This window comes from Antechinus flavipes, chromosome 1 (genome assembly GCF_016432865.1).
Source record: "Antechinus flavipes isolate AdamAnt ecotype Samford, QLD, Australia chromosome 1, AdamAnt_v2, whole genome shotgun sequence".
NCBI lineage: Eukaryota > Metazoa > Chordata > Mammalia > Dasyuromorphia > Dasyuridae > Antechinus > Antechinus flavipes.
In genome coordinates, this window is record NC_067398.1 from 191,388,967 (window position 1) to 191,412,966 (window position 24,000).

At 32.0% G+C, this 24,000-nt stretch overlaps 1 long non-coding RNA gene across 1 annotated transcript in view; it reads right to left on the reverse strand.

The window, feature by feature from the left end:
- Window positions 1-20,972, reverse strand: part of LOC127551894 (uncharacterized) — a 91,022-nt gene extending 70,050 nt beyond the window's left edge. Inside the window, exon 1 of the long non-coding RNA XR_007951202.1 lies at window positions 20,882-20,972. This is a non-coding gene — a long non-coding RNA (uncharacterized LOC127551894). The remainder of the gene's footprint in view (window positions 1-20,881) is intronic.
- Window positions 20,973-24,000: the final 3,028 nt, after the last annotated feature.

The window sequence follows — 24,000 nt, forward strand, 5'->3', positions numbered from 1 at the left end:
TTTTGTTGCAATTTTTCCCCTCCTTCCCCCACCCCCTCCCCCAGATGGCACATTGACCAATACATGTTAAATATGTTAAAGTATAAATTAAATACAATATAAGTGTACATGTCCAAACAGTTATTTTGCTGTACAAATAGAATCAGACTTTGAAATAGTGTACAATTAGCCTGTGAAATAAATAAAAAATGCAGGAGAACAAAAATAGAGGGATTGGGAATTCTATGTAGTGGTTCATCTCCCAGAGTTCTTTTGCTGGGTGTAGCTGGTTCAATTCATTACTGCTCTATTGGAACTGATTTGTTTCATGTCATTGTTGAAGATGGCCATGTCCATCAGAATTGATCATTATATAGTATTGTTGTTGAAGTATATAATGATCTCCTGGCCCTGCTCATTTCACTCAGCATCAGTTCATGTAAGTTTCTCCAGGCTTTTCTGAAATCATCCTGCTGGTCATTTCTAACAGAACAACAATATTCCATAATATTCATATACCACAATTTATTCAGCCATTCTTCAATTTACTCAGTTTCCAGTTTCTGGCCACTAAAAAGAGGGCTGCCACAAACATTCTTGCATATACAGGTCTTTGTCCCTTCTTTAAAATCTCTTTAGGATATCAACAGTAACACTGCTGGATCAAAAGGTATGAACAGTTTCATAACTTTTTGAGCATAGTTGTAAATTGCTCTCCATAATGTATTCACAATTCCAACAATGTATCAGTGTCTCTGTTTTCCCACATCTCCTCCAATATTCTGCATTATCTTTCCCTGTCATTCTAGCCAATCTGACAGTTATGTAGTAGTATCTCAGAGTTGTCTGAATTTGCCTTTCTCTAATTAATAATGACTTGGAGCATATTTTCATATGGCTAGAAATTGTTTCAATTTCTATTTCTAAGAATTGTCTGTTCATATCCTTTGACCATTTATCAATTGGAGAATGGCTTGGTTTCTTATAAATTAGAGTCAATTCTCTATATATTTTGGAAATGAGGCTTTTATCCAAACCTTTGACTGTAAAAATGTTTCCCCATTTTATTGCTTCCCTTCTTACCTTATCTGCATTAGTTTTGTTTGTACAAAAAGTTTTCAATTTGATATAATCAAAATTTCCTATTTTGTGATCAATAATGATCTCTAATTTTTCTTTGGTCATAAATTCCTTCCTCTTCCACAGGTCTGAGAGGTAAACTATCCTTTGTTCCTCTAATTTATTTATAATCTCATTCTTTGTGCCTAGGTCATGAACCCATTTTGACCTTATCTTGGTGTATGGTGTTAAGTGTAGGTCAATGCCTACTTTCTAGTTTTTAATTTTCCCAGCAGTTTTTGTCAAATAGTGAGTTGTTATTCAAAATGCTGGGGTCTTTGGATATGTCAAACACTAGATTGCTATAGTTATTGACTATATTGTCTTTTGAACCTATCCTATTCCAATGATCAACTACTTTCTTTCTTAGCCAGTACCAAATTGTTTTGATGATTGTTGCTTTTTCATATAGTTTTAGGTCTGACACAGCCAGGCCACCTTCACTTGCCTTTTTTTTTATTAATTCCCTTGAAATTCTTGACCTTTAGTTCTTCTAGATAAACTTTGTTATTATTTTTTCTAAATCTGTAAAATAATTTCTTGGGAGTTGGATTGGTATGGCACTAAATAAGTAGACTAATTTAGGTAGTATTGTCATTTTTATTATACTTGCTCGGCCTACTCATGTGCACTTCATATTTTTCCACTTGATTATATCTGACTTTATTTGTATAGAAAGTGTTTTGCAGTTGTGTTTATATAGTTCCTGACTTTCCCTTGACAGACTCCCAAATATTTTATATTATCAAAAATTATTTTAAATGAAATTTTTCTTTATATCTTTTGCTGCTGGATTTTGTTGGTAATATATCAAAATTCTGATGATTTATGTGGGTTTATTTTGTATCCTGCAACTTTACTAAAGTTCTGAATTGTTTCAAATAGTTTTTTTAATTGATTCTCTAAGGTTCTCTAAGTGTACCATTATATCATGTGCAAAGAGTGATAATTTGATTACCTCACTACCTACTCTAATTCCTTTAATCTCTTTTTCTTTTATTGCCAAAGCTAACATTTCTAATACTATATTGAATAGTAATGGTGATAGTGGGCAACCCTTGTTTCACCCCTGACCTTATTAGGAATGGTTCTAGTTTTTCCCCATTATATATGATGCTTGCTGATGGTTTTAAATAGATGCCATTTATAATTTAAGGAAAATCTCATTTATTCTTCTACTCTATAGTGTTTTTAATAGGAATGGGTGTTACATTTTATCAAATACTTTTTCAATGCAATCATATTTCATTATATTCATATACTACAATTTGTCCAGACACTCCATAATCCATGCATGACTACTTATTTTCAGAGTTGGTTTTTGTCATGATAAAAATTCTAATATTAATATTTTTACAAGGAAACTTTTCCTCTATTTTGGTCTTTGGGGAGCATATTGTTAGAAAAGTTACCAAAAAGTATGTTTAGCTTTAATGAATTTTCTATTTTTGTTACAAAGCACCATTGTACCAATTCACAATCAGAGCAAAAATGTTCCATTTTTACTGCAATCCTTGCAATATATATCATCTTCTATGATCTAGATGACTAGTGATAGACCAGGATATGTGGATGACCTTGGCATCTTCAATACTTGATTATATTCTAAGTGCCCCTCAGCATCTGTTTTAATCACTTCCATTGCCATTGGAACAGACTGTTCTCATCTGCCCATTCTGGCAGGGTGAGTTATCATATGTTGGGATTAGAAATCCCCTAACTTACTAATAAACTTGGGACCTGGTGTAGCCCATCTGTTAAGATAGTTAACTGGAATGTAGCTGCTGCAAATTCTATAGCTTCTTGGAGGGACAGGTCAAAGATGAGTATTGTAAACTAATCTAAACATTCTGGAGAACACTTTGCAATTATTCCCAAAGGACTATAAAATATGTGCATACTCTTTGATCCAACAGTGTCACTACTGGGTCTGTATCTTAAGGAGATCATAAAAAGGAAAGTGGGATCCACATGTGCAAAAATGTTTGTGGTAGCCCTTTTTGTAGTGGCAAAGAATTGGAAACTGAATTGATGAATGGAAGGATGCATGGAGTAGATAAGTGGAATGAAATATTATTGTTACATTGTACACAGCAGGCTGATTTCTAAAAGGCCAGGAAAGAATTACATAAACTGATGCTAAGTGAAGTGAGTAGAATCAAGGGAACTCTGTGTACAGCAACAACAAGATTATGTCATGATCAATTATGATAGACATAGCTCTTTTCAGCAGAGAGATAATTCCAGTAGTCTTATGAAGAAGAGAACAAACTGCCTTTAGACAGGGGACTGTGAGGATTGAATGTGGATCCCTACATAGTATTGTAACCCTTTTTGTTGTTGCTTGCTTATTTGTTTTTTTTCCTCATTTTTTACTTTTTGATCTGATTTTTCTTGTGCAATATGGTGAATGTGGAAATATGTTTAGAAGAATCACACATGTTTAACATATTTAACATATACCTGCTTTCTAGGGGAGAGGGAGAAGAGGGAGGGAGAAAAATCTAGAACACAAGGTTTTGCAAGGGTGAATGTTGAAAACTATCTTTGCTTGTATTTTGAAAAATAAAAAGCTATTATTATAAAAAAGGAAATCTAATGCTTTGTATAATATGTTTTGTCCTACCATTTGTATTTAATGACTTAGGAAGAGAGACTGAAATTGATGATATTGTGCAACTCTGCCTCACTTAAATTCAATTTACATACAAATTAAGATATTACCAGTGGTGCCATTTATACTCTTAAAAGATGAAAGATGAACAACAACTTATAGCATTTAACTCTTGTATAAAATTTACCCCAGGATATTCTCTCTTCTCTGGGTTTCTTGGCTCTTCTCTTTTCTAGTTCTATTATCTGTCTGACAAACTTCTCTTTTGTTGATTCTTTATTCACATGATAACCTCTAACCATAGATGTCTCTTCTTTATTCACGTGATATCCCCAACAACATTTTATTTGCCTTCTTCTCTTTTCCATCTATAACAACTCAGTTTAAGGTCCAATTATTATGGATTTGATTATTATTTCTATCTAGATGATTTCCAGATCATAAAATTAGTCTTTGAGCTACAATCCAAAATCACAAGCTGCCTTCCAAATATCTTAAATTAGGTATTCCATTCTTATTTCAAACTCAACATATTCAAAAGAAAATTAATTATTGACCCGCTTCCCCAAAGGACTTCTCTTCTTCTAGACTTTTCTATTACTGCTGAGGGTAACTGTTCTCTTAGTAATTCAAACTCACAACTTCACTATCATTCTTGCCACCCATACATAATCTTTTCCCAAGATTTATTGCTATCTAAAAACAATTAAACAAATAATTATGCAAATTAAGACAACTCTGAGATACCACTACACACCTGTCAGATTGGCTAAGATGACAGGAAAAAATAATGATGAATGTTGGAGGGGATGCGGGAAAACTGGGACATTGATGCATTGTTGGTGGAGCTGTGAATGAATCCAACCATTTTGGAGAGCAATCTGGAATTATGCCCAAAAAGTTATCAAACTGTGCATACCCTTTGATCCAGCAGTGCTACTACTGGGCTTATACCCCAAAGAGATACGGAATAAGGGAAAGGGACCTGTATGTGCCAAAATGTTTGTGGCAGCCCTATTTGTAGTGGCTAGAAACTGGAAAATGAATGCATGCCCATCAATTGGAGAATGGTTGGGTAAATTGTGGTATATGAATGTCATGGAATATTATTGTTCTGTAAGAAATGACCAGCAGGAGGAATACAGAGAGGCTTGGAGAGACTTACATGAACTGATGCTAAGTGAAATGAGCAGAACCAGGAAATCATTATATACTTCAACAACGATACTATATGAGGATGTATTCTGATGGTAGTAGATTACTTTGACAAAGAGATCTAACTCAGTTCCAATTGATCAATGATGGACAGAAGCAGCTACACCCAAAGAAAGAACACTGGGAAATGAATGTAAACTGTTTGCATTTTTGTTTTTCTTCCCAGGTTATTTCTACCTTCTGAATCCAATTCTCCCTGTGAAACAAGAGAACTGTTTGGTTCTGCACACATATATTGTATCTAGGATATACTGTGACATATTTAACATATATAGGACTCCTTGCCATCTGGGGGAGGGAGTGAAGGAAGGGAGGGGAAAAATCGGAACAGAAGTGAGTACAAGGGATAATGTTGTAAAAAATTACCCTGGCATGGGTTCTGTCAGTAAAAAGTTATTAAAAAAATAAAAATAAAAACAATTAGAATAAGCAATAAGGAAACAAAACTATCTTGGTGGATGGTATATCAGAGAATACTAAAGAATCAACTATAAAATTAGATGAAATAATTAAGAACTTTAACAAAGTTGCTGAATATAAAATTAACCCACACACATAATCAGCATAATATCTATTGACAACAGTCCAGCAGTAAAAGATAGAAAAAGAAATTTCACTTATAATTATTATATACTATATAAAATACTTGAGATTCTAGCTTCAAGACAAAACCAGGAAGTACATAAGAAAAACTATAAAATATTTTTCACACAAAGTCAGACCTAAATAATTTGAAATATAAATTGTTTATGGGCAGGCTAAGATAATATAATAGACATTTTGAGCAAAATTATTTTTTTACTCAGTGCCATGCCAATTAAAGGACAGCTATAAGTAGCATAGTGGAGCAGAAGAGTCATCCTTGTTCAAACCAGACTCAAACATTTCTAGCTGTGGAGTCCTGGCCGAGTTACAACCATTTTTCCTCAGTTCCTCATCCATAAAATGAATTCAAGAAGGAAAGACTTAACCACCTCAGTATCTTTATGAAGAAACCTCTAAATTGGTTCGTGAAGAGTCAGACACAAGTAAATGACTAAACAACAAAATACTAGACCATCAAAATTAATTTTATTGAGCTAGAAAAAATAACAAAATTCACGTTAAAGAATAAAAGGTTAAATCTACTAAAGAAATCTAACCCCCAAAGTGAAGTAAGGTGGCATATTCATACTATATCTCAAAGTATTACATAGCAGAAATTATCAAAAAATCTGTCACTGGCCAAGAAAAAAAATTAGTACAACAGTGGGATAGATTAGGTATGCAACACAGTAGTAAATGACCTAGCAATCTAGTGTTTGATAAACTCAAAGATCCAAGCTTTGTCGGCAAGAACTCTTCATTTGACAAAAATCATTTGAAAAACTAGGAAGCAATTTGGCAGAAATTAGGCATTAGCCAACATTTCATACTGTATAACAAAATAAGTTGAAATGAGAAATTAGACATAATGAGTAAATTCATAAGTAAAATTAAGAGAGCACAGGGAATTTTACCTTTCAGATAAATGGAAAAGAGAGTAATTTATTAAACAAGATATAGAAAGCATTTCAAAATTTAAAAGAGGAAATTCTAATTATAGTAAATTAAAAATATTTTGCATAAACAAAACCAATGTAGCCAAGATTAGAAAGAAAGCAGAAATCTGGGAAATAAACTTTAGAGCAAGTTTATCTGATAAAGCCCTCATTTCTCAAATATAGAGAGAGATGTCAGGTTTATAAGACTTCAAGTCATTACCTAATTGATAAGTGGACAAAGCATGTGGACAGGTAATTTTCAGAAGAAATTCACCCTATTTATAATCAGATAAAAAAGGTACTCCAAATCACTGATTAGAAAACTTTCAAATTGAAAAAGCTAGGAGGTACCAGATTGTATCTATCAGATTGGATATTATAAAAAAGAATAATGTTGGTGAAAATGGGGAAGATTAGAACAGTAATGCACTATTGACAAAGTTATAAACTGATTTAACCATTCTGAAGAGCCATATGGAGGAAAGCATAGGCAAGATGGTATACTAAAAGCAGAAACTCATTCAAGCTTCCCCCAACCCCTCCAAATACTTTTGAACAATGATTCGGAACAAATTTTAAAGTGTGAATACTCTGTTCTAGTTGCACGTCATTAGATCAGCAGATTCCTGTAAGACACCCAACAGTAATTGGTAGTAAGCACTTAACTTATATTTTTGTAATATCATAGTATCTGGTCATGTCCAGCACTAGAAGTTAGTCAGTACCAACCCAGCATAGCTATGGTCACCTGTAGAGGAAGTTTGAACAATCTCCCCTTTGCCCTGAAAGCAGAACTCAGACTTTTAAATAAAATGAGCAAAAAAAGCAAAAATAATTCCAACCATAAGTAGTATTTATGGAAAAAGAGAAGAACAGATTTCAAACTCCAAGGACACTAAAAGCAGATCATCTCCAGATGAAGTCTCAAAGGCTGATATGAGTTGGTCCTTGCACAAGATTCTCTTGGAAGAATTAAAAAAGGATCATAAAAGAAAGTTAGAAGAAAAATGGGTAAAGGAAATGAGAACTTTGCACAGGGGTTTAGAAAAGGAAACATAGAAATTATTGGAAGGAAACTCCTTACAAAATAGATTTAGTGAAATGGGAAAAGCATATAACTTCTTAAAAAAAAAAAAAGATTTGACAAAATGGAAAAAGAAAACAACTCTTTGAAAAATAGAATTTGTGGAACAGGAAAAAAAAAATCAATTGAACAAAACATCTCATTTAAAAATTCAATTGGCCAAATACAAAAGGAGCTTAAAAAGGTAATTGAAGAAAATAATTCACTAAAATTAGAATTGAATAAATGTAAATAAATGACTCAATGAGACATCAAGAATCAATCAAACAAAACCAAAAAAAAAAAAAAAAAAATGAAGGAAGTAGAAGAAAATGTAAAATAACTCGTTGGAAAAATACCTGACCTGGAAAACAGATCTAGGAGAGACAATCAAAGGATTACTGGATTTCTGGAAAACCATGATGAAAAAAAAAAAAAAAAGAGCCAAGACATCATATTTCAGGAAATCTTCAAGGAAAAATACCCTTATATCCCAGAACCAGAAGGTTAAATAGCCATTGAAAACATTCGCGAATTACCTCCTGAAAGAGACCCAAAAATGAAAACTCCAAGATGTTTTGTGGCTAAATTTCAGAACTATCAAACCAAAAATATTGCAAACAGACAGAAAGAAACAATTCACATACCAAGAAACCACAATCAGGATTACCCATAATCTAGCAACTTCCACCTTAAAGGATTGAAGGGCCTGGAATCTGATATTACACAAGGCAAAAGACCTTTCAACCAAAAATCAACTATCGAGCTAAACTCAGCATTATTTTTAGGGGAAAAGATGTTCCTTCAATGATACAGGATAATTTTCTTTATTTTTGATGAAAAGGCCAAAGCTCAATAAAAACAACAACAACAAAACAGATTTCCAAATACTGGACTCAAGAGAAGTATTAAAAAAGTAAAAAGGAAAGGACTTTTGGGAACTATATCTCTGTTATGTGTATACATAGAGAGTACAGGTATAATTTGATTGTAATGTCATAATATGAAAAAGAAACTAGTGGTGGAAAGGGGATTGAACCAGAAAAACAAGAAAATGGGGATAAAATAAAGTAAATTATATCTCGTGAAGAGGCAAAGAAGAAATATTATAATTGAGGGAAAAAAGGGAGAGAGATGAATATTGTGTGAAGCTTACTCTCATCAGATGTGGCTCAAAGAGAGACTTTCAGACATATTTGGTTTCACAGAGAAACTTGTTTCATCTTATAGGGAAGTAGCAGGGAAAAGGGGAAAAGAAAAGAGGAGGCTGTTAGGGAAAAAAAAAAAAACAGAAGTAGAAGGGGAAAGGTACAAGAAATAAGAAGGGGCTATAAATGGGAGGAGTATTTGATGGAGGTATTGGTAAAAAGCAAAATACTGGGGATGAGGGAAAGAAGAACAGGAAAAACAGAAGCATAACTTGGGGTAAATAAGATGGTGGGAAATATAGAATTAGTTATTTTAACTGTGAATGTGAATGGAATGAACTCTCCCATAAAGCAGAAGCAGATAGGAAACTAGAATAAAAGCCAGAATCCCACAATTTGTTATTTACAATAAACTCATTTAAAGCAGAGTGACATATACAGAGTAAAGGTAAAAGGCTGGAGCAGAATCTATTATGCTTCAGTTGAGGTTAAAAAAAAAAAAAAAAAAAAACAGGGAAAGTGACCCTGATCTCAGATCAAGCAAAAGCAAAAATAGATCTAATTAAAAGACATAAGAAAGGAAACTACATCCTACTTAAAAGTTCCATAGATAATGAAGTAATATGAAAACTAAACATACATGCACCAAATGGGATAGTGTCCAAATCCCCAGAGGAGAAATTAAGAGAGCTGCAAGAAGTGGACAGCAAAACTTTACTAATGGAAAATCTCAATTTTGCTCTCTCAGAACTAGATAAATTGAACCACAAAATAAATAAGAAACATGTTAAGGAAGTAAATAGAATTTTAGAAAAGTTAGGTATGATAGATTTTTGTAGAAAATTGAATGGAGACAGAAAGGAGTACACTTTTCTCTTGACAGTTCATGGAACCTATGCAAAAAATGAACATGTATTGGAGCATAAAAACCACAAAATCATATGCAGAGGACTTCTGGGGACAGAGACAAGATGGCAGAGATAACACACATTTCTCTATGACCTTCTCTATAACCCTCATACTAATTATGAAATCCAGCCTCTGAATTAGCTCTGGACATGGGGAACTGACAAATATTGAGAGTGCAACAAAGTATCAGCAGAAGATACTTTCGAAGATCGCCAGAAAAGGTCTGTTTCAATTGGAAATGGGAGAAAGGCCAGCACAACCAGCTGAGTACAAATGCCAGCACAGACAGTACAAAGTCCTGGGATAGTGCAGTTTCTACATGGCAGAGAATGTTAGAGGGAGGAATCTACAGGAATCTACAGCAGTACTGGCCCCTCTGCCCTGATTGCAAGCCAATAGATCAGCAGAGAAGTTATAAACCATCTAACACAAACACAAAAGATCAATAGTGAACTCCAAAACATCAGAATATCACAGGACCTGACTACTCCCATCTAGCACAGAGAGTAAATCAGCATTGACTTAGCCCAGTTGGCTGCTTGGAAAACCTCCCTCACCCTAAATGCAGACCTTAATTTTTTTTAATGAGTAAAAAAATAAAGAGGACTCTGACAATAGACAGCTTTTGTGGTGAGAGAGATAAACAGATTTTAAACCCTCAGGAGACTAAAGGCAGATTGTCTCTATAGGAAGCCCCAAAAGACAATATAACATGGTTCCCATCACACAAGGCTCTCCTAGAAGAAATTAAAAAGGATCTTAAAAGAGACCTAGAAGAAAAATGGGGACAGGAAATGAAAAATATGCAAGAAGGTTTGGAAAAGACAACACAGAAACTATTTGAAGAAAATTCACTACTTAGTGAATGGAAAAAAGAAACATATAAGTCATTAAAAAATAGATTTGATAAAATGGGAAAAGAAAGCAACTTCAAAAAAAAAAAAAAAAAAAAACAGAATTTGTGAAATGGAAAAAAAATTCCATAGAACAAAACTACTCATTGAAAAATTCAATTGGACAAATACAAAAAGAACTAAAAAAAAAAAAAAAGTAAATGAAGATAATAAGATAATAATTTACTAAAATTCAAAATTAAACAAACGGAAATGAATGACTCAATGACACAAAAAGAATCAGTCAAGCATAACAAAAAAGAAAGAAAGAAAGAAAAAGAAAAGAAAAAAGAAAAAAATAGAAAAATGTAAAATGCCTAATTGGGAAAACAACTGACCTGGAAAATAGATCTAGGAGAGACAATCTAAGGATTATTGGACTCCCTGAAATATACGATGAATAAAAGAGCCTAAACACTATCTTTCAGGAAATAATCAAAAAGAACTGCCCATATATCATAAATCAGAAGATAAAATGAACAATGAAAGAATTCACTAAATACTTCCTGAAAGAGACCCCAAAATTAAAACCCCAAGGAATATCATGGCTAAATTTGAGAACTATTGGAGCAAGAAAAAAATATTACAAGCAGCCAGAAAAACCAATTCAAATACCGAGGACCCACAATAAGGATTACTCAGGACCTAGCAGCTATCATTTTAAAGGATCGAAGGACCTGGAATCTGATATTCTGAAAGACGAAGGAACTTGGAATACAGCCAAGAATAAATTACCCTGCTAAACTGAGCATTTTCTTTCAGGGAAGAAGATGAACATTCAATGAAACTGATGAATTTCATTTATTTTTGATGAAAAGATGAGAGCCAAACAAAAAAAAAAAAATGACCTCCAAATATAGAACTCAAGAGAAGCATAAAAACGTAAAAAAGAAAAAAAAAATTCTTGAGAACTGTATTTCTGTTATGGAAACATACTGAGAGTACATTTATAATCTGATTTTACTGTTATAATATTTTTAAAAATAGAGATAGAAAGGGGATTGTAACAGAAAAAAAAAAGGAAAGTAGAGGTAAAATTAGGAAGAGGCAAAGAAAAATATTATAATTGAAGGAAAGAAGAGAGGGTGATGAATCTTACTCTCATCAGATTTAGCCAAAAGAAAGAATATTAGATATATTTGGTTTCACCTAGAAACATGTCTCATCTTATAGAAAAGTGGGAGGGGAAAGGGGAAAAAGGAAGAGGTAAGCTAAATAAAACTACAAAACACTTTCCACACAAATAAAGTCAGATCTAAGCAATTGGAAAAACATCAAGTGCTTGTGAATAGATTGAGTAAATATAATAACGATGACAATACTTCCTAAATTAATCTATTTATTTAGTGCTATACCAATCAAACTCCCAAAAAAGTATTTTACTGACCTAAAAAAAAAAAAACAACAAAATTAATCTGTAAGAAAAAAAGATCAAGAATTCCATAGGAATTAATGAAAAGAAAAGCAAATGAAGGTGGTCTGGGTGTATCAGATCTAAAACTATTATAAAGCAGGAGTATTCAAAACCATTTGATACTGGCTAAGAAATAGAGAAATCGATCAATGAAATAGATTAAGTTTATAAAACAAAACAGCAAATGACTATAACAATTGGTGTTTGACAAACCCAAAGGTCCCAGCTTTGGGGATAAGAATTCACTATTTGACAGAAACTGCTGGGAAACTTGGAAACTAGTATGGCAGAAACTAGGCATTGATCTATATACCTAATACCATACACCAAGCTAAGGTCGAAATGGGTTCATGATTTAAACATAAATAGTGACATTATAAGCAAATTAGAAGAACATACGATAGTTCACCTCTCAGATTTGTGGAGGAGGAAGGAATTTGTGACCACAGAAGAACTAGAAACTATTACTGATCATAAAATAGATAATTTTGATTATAATAAGTTAAAAAGTTTTTATACAAACAAAACTAATGCAGACAAGATTAGAAGGGAAGCAAGAAACTGTGAAAACAATTTTTACATTCAAAGATCTGATAAAAGCCTAATTTCTAAAATATATAAAGAATTGACTCAAATTTATAAGAATTCAAGCCATTCTCCAATTGACAAATGGTCAAAGGACATGAACAATTTTCAGATCAAGAAATTGAAACTATTTGTAGCCACATGAAAAGGTGATCCAAATCACTATTGATCAGAGAAATGCAAATTAAGACAACTTTGAGATACCACTACACACCTCTCAGATTGACTAAGATGTTGGAAAAGAGAATTACGAATATTGGATGGGATGTGGGAAAACTGGGATACTGATACATTGTTGGTGGAACTGTCAATGGATCCAATCATTCTGGAGAACAGTTTGGAACTATGCCCAAAAAGTTATCAAACTGTGCATATCCTTTGATCCACCAATATTTCTACTGAGATTATATCCCAAAGAGATCTTAAAAGAGGGAAAAGGACCCATATGTGCAAAAATGTTTGTTGCAGCCCTCTTTGTAGTGGCAAGAAATTGGAAACTGAGTGTATGCCCATCAATTAGAGAATGGTGGAATAAATTTTGGTATAAAAATGCTATGGAATACTATTTTTCGGTTAAAAAACAAAACAAAACAAAACAAAACAAAAACGACCAGCAGGATGATTTTAGTGAGGCTTGGAGAGACTTACATGAACTGATGCTAAGTAAAAAGAGCAGAACCAGGAGATCATTATACACTGCAACAAGAAGACTATATGATGATCAATTCTGATGGATATGGCTCTCTTAAACATTGAGATGATTTGGACCAGTTCCACTTGTGCAGTGATGAAGAGAACCATCTATATCCAGAAAGAGAACCATGGGAACAGAGGGTGAAACACAAAATAGCATTCTCACTCTGTTGTTATTTGCTTGCATTTTGTTTTTTTCCCCCCTCGGTTTTTCTTTTTCTTTCTTCTTGATCTGATTTTTCTTTTACAATCAGATAATGGTATAAATATGTATACATATGTTGGATCTAACATGTATTTCAACATATTTAACATGTATTGCATTATATTTCAGATAGGGAAGTGGGTGGGGGCAAAAAGGGGAAAAATTGCAACAAAAGGTTATGCAAGGGTCAATGTTGGAAAAATTACTCATGCACGGATTTTGTAAATAAAAAAGCTTTAAAAATAAAAATAAAAAAGATTTTCACTCTTCTTTTCCAGTTGATTGACTTTTCATAATCTTGTTTTTCTTCAATTGTTCTTTTTAAGTTTTCTCCCTTAATCTCTGTCATTTGATTTTTAAAGTCATTTCTGAGATGTTCTATGAGTTCTTTTTTGGACAGGTGGATCATTTGATGTTTACGCATTGGTATAGGAGAGGCATTTTTGCTTCAATATCCTCCTCTGAAGACAAACCTCTATTTCCAATAATAACTTTCTATTTTGGGGTTTTTTCTCCTTCGTCTTCTTATTTTTTAATTTATAACAGCTTGTTAATGTAATCACCTCTAGTTCTGGGATGTAAAGGATGATGTCTCTAACCTCAAATCCTCCTTCAGTTCCTCTGTCTGGCTTGAATCCCAAACCAAGAATTCCAAACTCTAGTAAGTAGCCAAAGACAGAAGCACCACACCTCACAGCTTCTGCACGTAGCAGGACTACCGTAATAGTTCCTTCTTGCCCAAGGTTGCACTTAGCTAGTTCTAGGATTCACTGCTTGCTGTTTCAGTGGATCAAATGTCCAGTTGTTACATTTTCCATGGCCCAAACCTCTGTACTGGCTTCTTTCTTTGCATCTTCTACAGTGGTTTCAAAAGGATCAGTACTGTCCCAAAACTTATTTATTTTTACTGCTCTATGTTTACTTTAAGGCTCTATTTTTGGGGGGTGGAGGGTAGAAATCAAGAGAGTTTGAAATTTTCTGACATATCCCACCATCTTCCCAGAATCCTTTCCTCAGATAGTATTTTTTTAACTATTTAATATTCTTCTTTTTTTTCCTCCTTAACATCTTGGATTTTATTCATAAATTCCTTTTTTTGTTTGCCTTTTTCCCCCAATCATTCCTATAGTTCTTATGGCCAAATCTTCAAACTTTTTGTTTACTTGGCTTTACTTGTATTTGTTGTGGATTTATCCTACTGGGTGTACTTCTTTGGGGTCCCTTTATCCATAATGTCTTTACTTACATCTAACAGGCTCAGTTTCCCAATAAGAATTTTGTACTAAAGTTATTCTGGGATTAAGAAGGCTTGGTTCAGTCCTCTCTATGAGTGGATATACTTTTGAATGTAGTGCCTAGTAGAAAGCCTGCCCTCTTCTTCATCTTCAGTTTAGTGCTTCATTTTCTGGTTGCCCAACAAAAATTTTGGCCCTGCCTCTATCTCTATTTCATTTTTCTTGTTTAGCCATCCAGCTAAGAGTGATCTTGGAAATCTGATGTGGCTCTAACAAACTCCAAAACATCTTTCATAAATTCTGCTTTTTGTTGTCTTTGTATAATATTCCTGATAATTATGCACTTTAGATCTTGTCCTGTAGTTCAGACATCACACTATCAGTTTACTGCTCAATGTTACAGAGATTGTGAAAAGATAGACTAATGGTTGTTCATAGAGTTGTCAAGTCATTCTATGATTTGGGAATTATTATTGGCTTTGGAATGACTAGACAATTTATGATAAATCAATTTAAGGGCATATTATTGATTTTGAAGCATCAATGAATAGGATGAATCAAGATTAGTATGGAAAGACATAAACAAATGCAATGTGAAAGTAGAACTAGAAAAACAATATGCACAGAGACAATAGTGATATACATGCAAACAGTAACAGCAAAATAATGGCATAAAATTATAACCAAGCTTTGCTCCAAAGAAGAGATATAGGAATTCATATCCCCCTCTCTCTTTGCCTTAGAGAAGTGGTGTGTAACATATAATGTGTCTAGAATTTTTGATAAATTGATTTTTTCTGACTTTTTATTTTAAAAATTCTTTATGATAAAGGTAAAGCAAAACAAGGCATTGAGGCACACGGAGACAACAGAATGTAATAAAACAACTTTAGTCAGAATAAAGTTAAAAGTCACAATTCATATCAAATACTGATCTCTTCCATCTCCCTATTTTCAATGACAATAGCTATGTTAAATTAGAGAATGTCTCCAGAGGGGAATATTAATTCTCTTAAAACTTCTAGCACCAACTATCCATTGGCTAGTGGCAAAGAAACCATACCATTAATTTTAAGAATTTTCTGCCCACCCCCTTAAAGAAAAATCAGCTGAGCTAATTTAAAACTAATGCTGCTCCTAACACAAAGTATAGAAGCAATTCAGGCTCCTTTTCTATCCACAATGTTTGGACTATTTTATACATCCACAAAACTCCCTATTTCTGTGACAATCTTCTTATCAGAATAATGATGATGATAATGGTGATGATAATCCTTATAAAAACAGAAGTAATATATGAAAGAAAAGAGCATGAATGAAATATTTTTAAAATATGTAAAAATAATATCAGTAAGGAACCATATTAAGAAAGAATAATGCTGGTACTAATGTAATAAGTTTAATTTAAGCTTTGGTAAGTTTAATAATTTAAAATAATCTATGCAGAATAGATATTTAATTTTTCTATTCTTTGCACATGGAAATAAATGTATCTGTTTACTGAGGTTGAAGTTTAAAATAAAATAAACAGTGCATAATTCTGTTTCTTCTTTCTATAGTTTTTCCATAATTATTGTTTCTTTTTCTTTTTGCTATAAAATTTTAATATTGCCTTAAATCGCCTCATTTTTATTTTTAGTGATTTGGAGCATATGTTCATGTGGCCATTTACTTGTAATTATTAATTTTTATTTGAAATTTGCTTATTCATATCCAGTGACTACTTGTCTATTGGGAAATCACTCATGAGGCTACACAAGACTATGGATATCAAACTTTTATTGATGACATTTGATGAAAACATATTTCAATTCTACTCTCTTTAGAATTTGGTCTTTATTGATTTTCTTCATGCAGAAAGTTTTAAGATACATAGTATATTATTTCTGTTAAGCTCTTCCCTATTCCTTGTTTAATTGGATATTTTCCCTAATTTATATTGAAAATACACACATCTATATACTTATATGCATTATTTACACACATATGTAACTTATTATGGTTCATTTTGTATAATACTGTCTATAATTAATTTAAATCACATAGAATTATAGATTTAATGGTAAAAAAAAATCTTAGAGGAAATAAAGTCCATAGTATAGGAAAGGTTCTGAAACCCATACAGATTAATTATTTGCCCAAGATCATATAAGACTAGCACAAAAAAGTGTTACAATATTATCTTTTTATTATATTAGTATAGCACAATTATACGTAGTAGGTATCACTCTTTAAATATTTCTTGTTTTTATAAAGTTTTTTGTGGTTGTAAATAATCATCTTTATTTGTGTTCTTGTAAGGTGAATCCCAGAGATTTCCTGAATTTTGTAATAATTTGGCATTGAATTTAATCTTACTATAATTGTTTCCTTTCTGTGCTTAATTTATACTATAAAATTGTGATGATTTTGTAGATTTAAACCCAGATACTCTGAGTTCAGAACCAGGATTCTTTATACTGTATCAAGCTACTTTTGCAATATTAATCCCATGAAGAAGTGGTGTCTATGCCCCCCAGGGTGATTCTAAATAAAGATAAGCTTGGGGTTCATCCTTCAAATCATGTCTGACATATAAGTAGCCATTGCAGAAACTGCAATTCTGTCACCACAGGCTTCCATTGTCCTTTTTATTCCTGTCCCATATTCCTAGTGCTATCTCTGCTGTTAAATCTTTGCTGAGTAAGTCAGTAAGCAAGGCCACGTGAAACTGTTGTTTTTTACTTCAAATTGCTCAACTCCAAACTAAAGAAAACCTTCCTTGGCCTCACAAAGTTCATCTAAGTTAACTCTCTGCAGAGCTGAAAAGCTTATTTTTTAAAAGGCTATCAGAGGTGTGATTGATCATTCAGCAAGCCAATGGGTAGCCACAATTTACTTTCATTAAGTTTAAATGAGGAACTTCTGACTGCCAAAAAAAGCAAAGAAGAATATAAGCTTCTTTTCTTTATCAATCTTACTTTTGATTTAATTTTTGAAAATTGAAATATTGCTTATTACCTAACGAAAAAAGCAGTTACATCTAAAATTTGTTTTACTTGGTTAATTAAATGCCTCCAAAAAGGAATGTTCTCTGCTTCTTGCAAAGCAGTATGATTTTTAAAATAACATATAGGCAAATATTTTTATTAAGTGCAACATAATTATTAATAAAAGATCAATACCTTTCTCACAAAAAGCATAGAAAATAAAAATAACATGATTAAAATATGCATATTTTAAAAGTTAACATCTTAAAATCACAAATAAAGATTTGTGAATAATATCCACAAATAATTTAAAATTATATGGAAATATTTTTGTTATGTTTTGGAATCACAAAAATACAAAAAGTATGTCACATGTAAATGCAGCTGATAATTATAGATATTTGTCTTTGGTAATTTCCCCAATAGATATGTAAAGATCTGTAAAGATCTAAATAGAGAAATAGATGTGTAAAAAGAAAAATTTTCCCCATAACATTTACAAGTAGGAAAAAAGTGAAAAAAGTGTTTTCTTTTTGCAGCTGTGCTTATTTGGCTTTTTTGGAATTTTTTTTTCTTGAGTAAATTACCTTTTCTTTTTTTGTCTACAGTATTCAAAAGTCATAGAATACTAGAAGATATCTGGAGAGGTCTGAAGTCGAACCTAGTCCAGAATCCATATTCCTTGAAACATCTTTCAATTATATGTTTGACAAAGAAAATCTTTCATAATCAAGTAATCAATATATGTGAGCCAGGGCAGCTATCCAGCATAATGAATATAATTCCAAAACTGAAGTCAGGAATGTTCATCTTCATGAGTGTTAAGTTTGGTCTCAGAAAATTATTAGGAGTATTACCCCAGGCTAGTCACTTAACCATGTTTTCCTCAGTTCCTCATTAAGGAAAAAAAAAAAAAAAAAAAAAAGTGGAGAAAGAGCAAAGCACTCCAGTAGTTTTACCAAGCACACAAAAAGTAGAATCATGAAGAGTAAAACAGGACTGAAATGATTGAATAGCAGCTATATATCAGCTATTTTGATAAACACTAGTGAAGCAAAAAGAGACAAAAGGTAGTCCCTCTCCTCAAAGAGCTCATACTCTAATGGAGAAGCTCACAGTCTAATAAAGGAGCTTACAATCTAATAAGGAATTATTTTTTAACCATACAATTTCATTGTTAGCTATTTCCCATGCTTAGGAAGTTTTTTTGTTTGTTTCTTTTACATCTGACTTTTTTTTTGCAACTCCCTCCTCCCCCATCCCCAATTGTTCCAGTTTTGCTTTCTTGGAAAGAATCCAAGTCTAGTTCCTTTCCCACAGGAACTTCCATCAAATGCTTGAAGACATCTAACAAAACTATTAAGTTCTCATTTTTTTTTTCTTCCTGAGCTTTCTCTTCTCCTATATTAATGTTCTCAGTTCTACAAATCAGGCTTTATACTGCACGAATTCAAGATCTTTCACCATCTTAATTGCTTTTTTCAAGATATTTTCTAGCTTATAAATATTCTTCCTATAAGTGATTTCAGAAATTAATAAAATAATGACCATGGGGTCTGGCTAAATTGAGAGTAGAATTTGACAATTATCTTATTTCCAGAACATATAACTTCTTTATTTCAGACTAGGATGACCTTCATTAGCAAGATAAGTGAGTACCATCAAACATAGCTGACTTATTGAATTTGCATACACCAAAAAAAAAAAAAGATAGTTTAAGTCAAACAAGCACCTCTAATATTACAAATGTGAAGCATATCTTTTGAAGCATTAAATGAATTGTTTTATATATATTAAATTTTATCTTTTGTGATATATCTTTAACTTTATCAATAATCATATATTAAATTTTTGTGATATTCTAATTTGTGTGAAAAATCTCAGGAGAGAGATTAATTGGATAAATAATTATGAGTATTATCTGTGTAGGAGTGATAATTCAATCTGTGAGAGCTGATGAGACAAATCAAAATACTCTATATTTACATAACATTATATAATATGTGTAATATATGGTAATTATATAATATTATATATAATTAGCTATTGTTCATCATTAAGGGTCAGTATTAATTAACAAATATTATAAAACAAATGTATATGTAATTATTATATGACATTACATATAATGTGTTATATAATAATATGTAGAGAGAAAACTAGAGAATTTTAGGATAGATTCTTAGGAAATGATTCCTGAATTTGATCTAAAGAAAGAAATGACAAAGAAATTAAGAAATGGTTAGATTAAGAAAGAACAGTTTCTGTCAGAAAGAAGTCAGTTCTCAGAAATGTGGCAAAGTGAGGAGATTCATGGGAAAGAAGAGTGTTTAAAAATGAAAGCTAAGTGGAACAGGAATTCCAGAAAACCAAATGAGAAAACTCAGTAGATAAGGATTGAGATATTGAGAGGTTGGGTTGAAGGGGACATTTAAAGGAAAAATGGAGCACAATTAGATCTTTTTGTAAGAGGATACAAGCATTGTGGTATGATAAAAATGGTTTTGTAATAAAGGGGACTCAGAGTAGTGAAATATTAACACAATTTGTAATCTGGGTTCTGTTGCTTATTTCCTTGTAGCATTATAGTACAAGCCGTAACAATATAGAAATCTCTTCTATAATATCCTCAATAACTTGTTATTCAGCTAACATTGAAAAATTTCTAGTAATTAGGAATTTATCACCTCTAAAACAGTCTTTTCTACTTTTTAAAGAGTTTTATTAAGGATTATATAAAGAAAAATTTTTCCTTATTTAAAGAAGTCTAATCCTTCTTCCCCATGATAGTTCTTGAAAAACTTGAACACCATTATCATATGTCTTCTAAATTTCTAGATTCCAGTTTAAATATCACCAGTTTCAACAATCTGCTAGACAATTTTAGCATGATCTCTAGACCCTTCACTCTCTAGGAGACTAGACATCATGTAATAAGAATGCCAGTTCTAAGTATAGTCACTGATTTCTTCAAATCAAGACTAATAATCTGCATTACCCAGATTTCTGGACCAAAATAGCAATTTTTTTCTACCTCTTATCCTATCCCCATTGTCCCAGACAGAACCATTAGCATAAGAACTATGATTATTTTTATAAATGGATGAAAATATTACCTATTGTTTTAGCTAAACCCAAATTTTGGGGGGAAATGCCACTTAAAATGAATAAAAATTATTATTGAATGGAAGACTGAACCTAGTTATTCAAGTGAATTTCAAAGTTGTGGATCATTTGCATGTCATAGCATTATATTCCTTGATTGTTTCCTCTCCTCAATACTATATCCATCTTATGTAGATTGATATTAAATATACCTTTCTGGGATAGGATTCCCTTCTTCCAAATCATTTATTTGATGAGAATATTCTGCCCCTCAATGCCCTTGCTCCTTTTTCTTGATTCTAAAATGAGGCCGTAATACTCAAACTGGGACATTCAGACCATTTCCATAGCAACAGACTGATGCCACATACATAGTACTATGACTTCACCACAGGATCAAACCAGGAAAGAAATTCAATGCAGGTTCAGAACACACATATTGACAACAAATGCATTTAACAACATTGTCAAGAGCGATAAAGGGAAAAGTAGAAAAACAATTGATCAAATTTGGTTCATGGTGATTATTTTGAAGTTTTTATTAGTAGTTTCATTATGAAAATGTTTTTGTAAAACATCATACCTTTCAATTCCCCATACTAAACAAAATCATACTGTATGTTTGTAGAATTTTCATTTTCTAAAATGTGGGATATCTATGATCTAGCTTTTTACTTATACATTTTAATTAGATTATAGTATTATGGACAGTGATTTGGGGTGAGGCCTTTAAATTCACTAAATAGTAATAGCCATATGTTTGCCTGTTTTCTAACTCAGGAAAATGAGTTGGTCTTTTTTAAAGCTCCTTAATTCAATCTCTTCCATATTAGATATTAATCTGCATTGTAAAGATGAAATGACATCTTTCAGAAAAGAAGCCAAGAGACTGGCAGACAATACCCTGCTCCCAATTATCATTGAAAAGGAATAAAGAAAAGACTTATGATTTTATTAATGTTTGGAAACTATATTTTATGACCTACCTTTGTCAATGAAAACTAGAATATTCTTTGAAATTTAGTCTTAAAGAATTGTTCATGCCATTTGAGAATTGTAATTTGCCCAGGGTCACACAGTCAGTATCAGAAGTAGAATGTGAAATCAGTCCTTTCTGACTTCAAGACTAACTCTTAGCTAATATTTACATAGGACTTTAAGATTTGCAAAGTATGGGAAATATATTTATTGTTTCATTTAATCATTATAGCAATCCTTTGAAGTAGATGCTTTTTATCTTGATTTTTATAAATAAGGAAACAGCATTAGAAAGTTGAAGCAATCTGCCCAGGATCATACAAGAAATATCTGTCTAAATTGGAATTCAAATTTAGATCTTATAGACCCCAAGTCCAGGACTATCTTTACTGTACTAATCGGCCTCTCTGTGTCTGTATTTTGTTGAATTTTCCTAAAAAGAAAGACATGCCATCCAATTCACTTATGAATTTTAATTGAATTAAATATTTCAAATATTTAAAGGATAGTCTCTTTATCATCATATCTCACATGCAGTAGACATAGTTGTCAGGGACTCCAATAATTTGTCAGAAACTAAAGTTTACAGATAGGAAAGGTAAGAAAAATCAAAAAATCAAAAAAAAATGAGAGATTCAAAAGAGCTTAAGAGGACTTGAGAAATATGATATATATTAGTGCTATCAGGCAAGAATGTGTATAAACCATGTAAGGTAAATTATACTGTTAGATTGTAAATTACTTAAATATAACAATTCATTTGTTTGTTTCTGCATTTCTGAAAATATTTAATTGACTTGCATATAGAGATAAGTGCTATATAAATGAATCTATCAATACAATTTATTTAGTAGGCATTCAGTAAACACTAATTAGTGATAATTTTAAATTGAAAGTTCTATAACATTATTGATAATTATTTTGTTATGGGTCATTTTGACTTTTTCCAAAGTTTTTGAACCAAACAAGTTTTATCAAAATTACTAAAGCCTGCAATGCATTTTTCTCAATACTAATTTTGATTATGATTATAGCAATATAAAATTGAAAGTTGAATATCATAGAAGGTCTACTATCTGGAATTGATTGATGCTGAACAAAACAAGCAGAAACAGAAATGCATTGGACATAAAAATGAGAATGGGAAATATATATACATACATGTATGCATGCATAACGTGTGTTTTTATTTATTTGCTTGTTTATTTATTTATATGTTTGTTTATTTATTTGCAGAGCTGCTTCCCAAGGTCATAAATATGCTTTTGATCTTTTTTTTGGGGGGGTTATATATTTTTAATATACAGTGCTTTGTGAATTACATTGGGAAAGAAAAATCAGACAAAAAAGGGAAAAATCATGGGAGAGATTAAAAAAAAAAAAAAACAGAAAAAAGAAGTGAACATAGCCTGTGATGATTTACATATAGTCTCCTTAGTTCTTTCTCTGATTACAGACATCATTTTCTGTCCAAATTCTATTGGAATTCTTTTGAATCATTGAACTACTGAGAAGAACCAAGCCTTCATAGTTGATCATTGCACATTTTTGCTGTTATTGTGTAAAATATATTCCTGGTTCTACTTGTTTTGCATCAGTTCCACGCCTTTCTATGATGAACTTGTTCATCGTTTTTTATAAAGTAATAATTTTTCATTAACTTCATGTACCACAATTTGTTCTGCCATTTCCCAATTGATGGGAACCACTCCTTTTTCCAATTCTTCGCTACCACAAAATGAGCTGCTATAAACATTTTTGCACATATGACTCTTTTCCCCTCCTTTATGATTTCTTTGGGATACAGACCCAGTATTGGCACTGCTGAGTCAAAAGGTATGCATAGTTTTATATAGTTCTTTGGGCATAGTTCCTGATAGCTCTCTAGAATGATTGAATCAATTCACAACTCCACCAACAATGTATTAGTGTCCCAGTTTCCCCACATTCCCTCCAACATATATCATTTTTTCTTGTCATCTGAACCAATCTGAGAGGTGTAAAGTGGTACCTCAGAGTTGTTTAAATTTGCATTTCTCTAATCAACAGTGAATTAGAACATTTTTTCATATAACTATAAATGACTTTAATTTCACCATCTGAAAATTGTCTTTTTATATCCTTTGATCATTTATTAATTGGGGAATGACTTGTATTCTTGTAAATTTAACAACTCTTTATATATTTTAGGAATGAAACCTTTATCAGAAACACTGGCTGTAAAGATTTTTTTCCCAACTTTGTACTTCCCTTTTAATCTTGTTTCTGTTGGTTTTGTTTGTGAAAAAAAATTAATTTGATATAATCATAATTGTCCATTTTACATTTCATAATGTCCTCTAGTTCTTCTTTG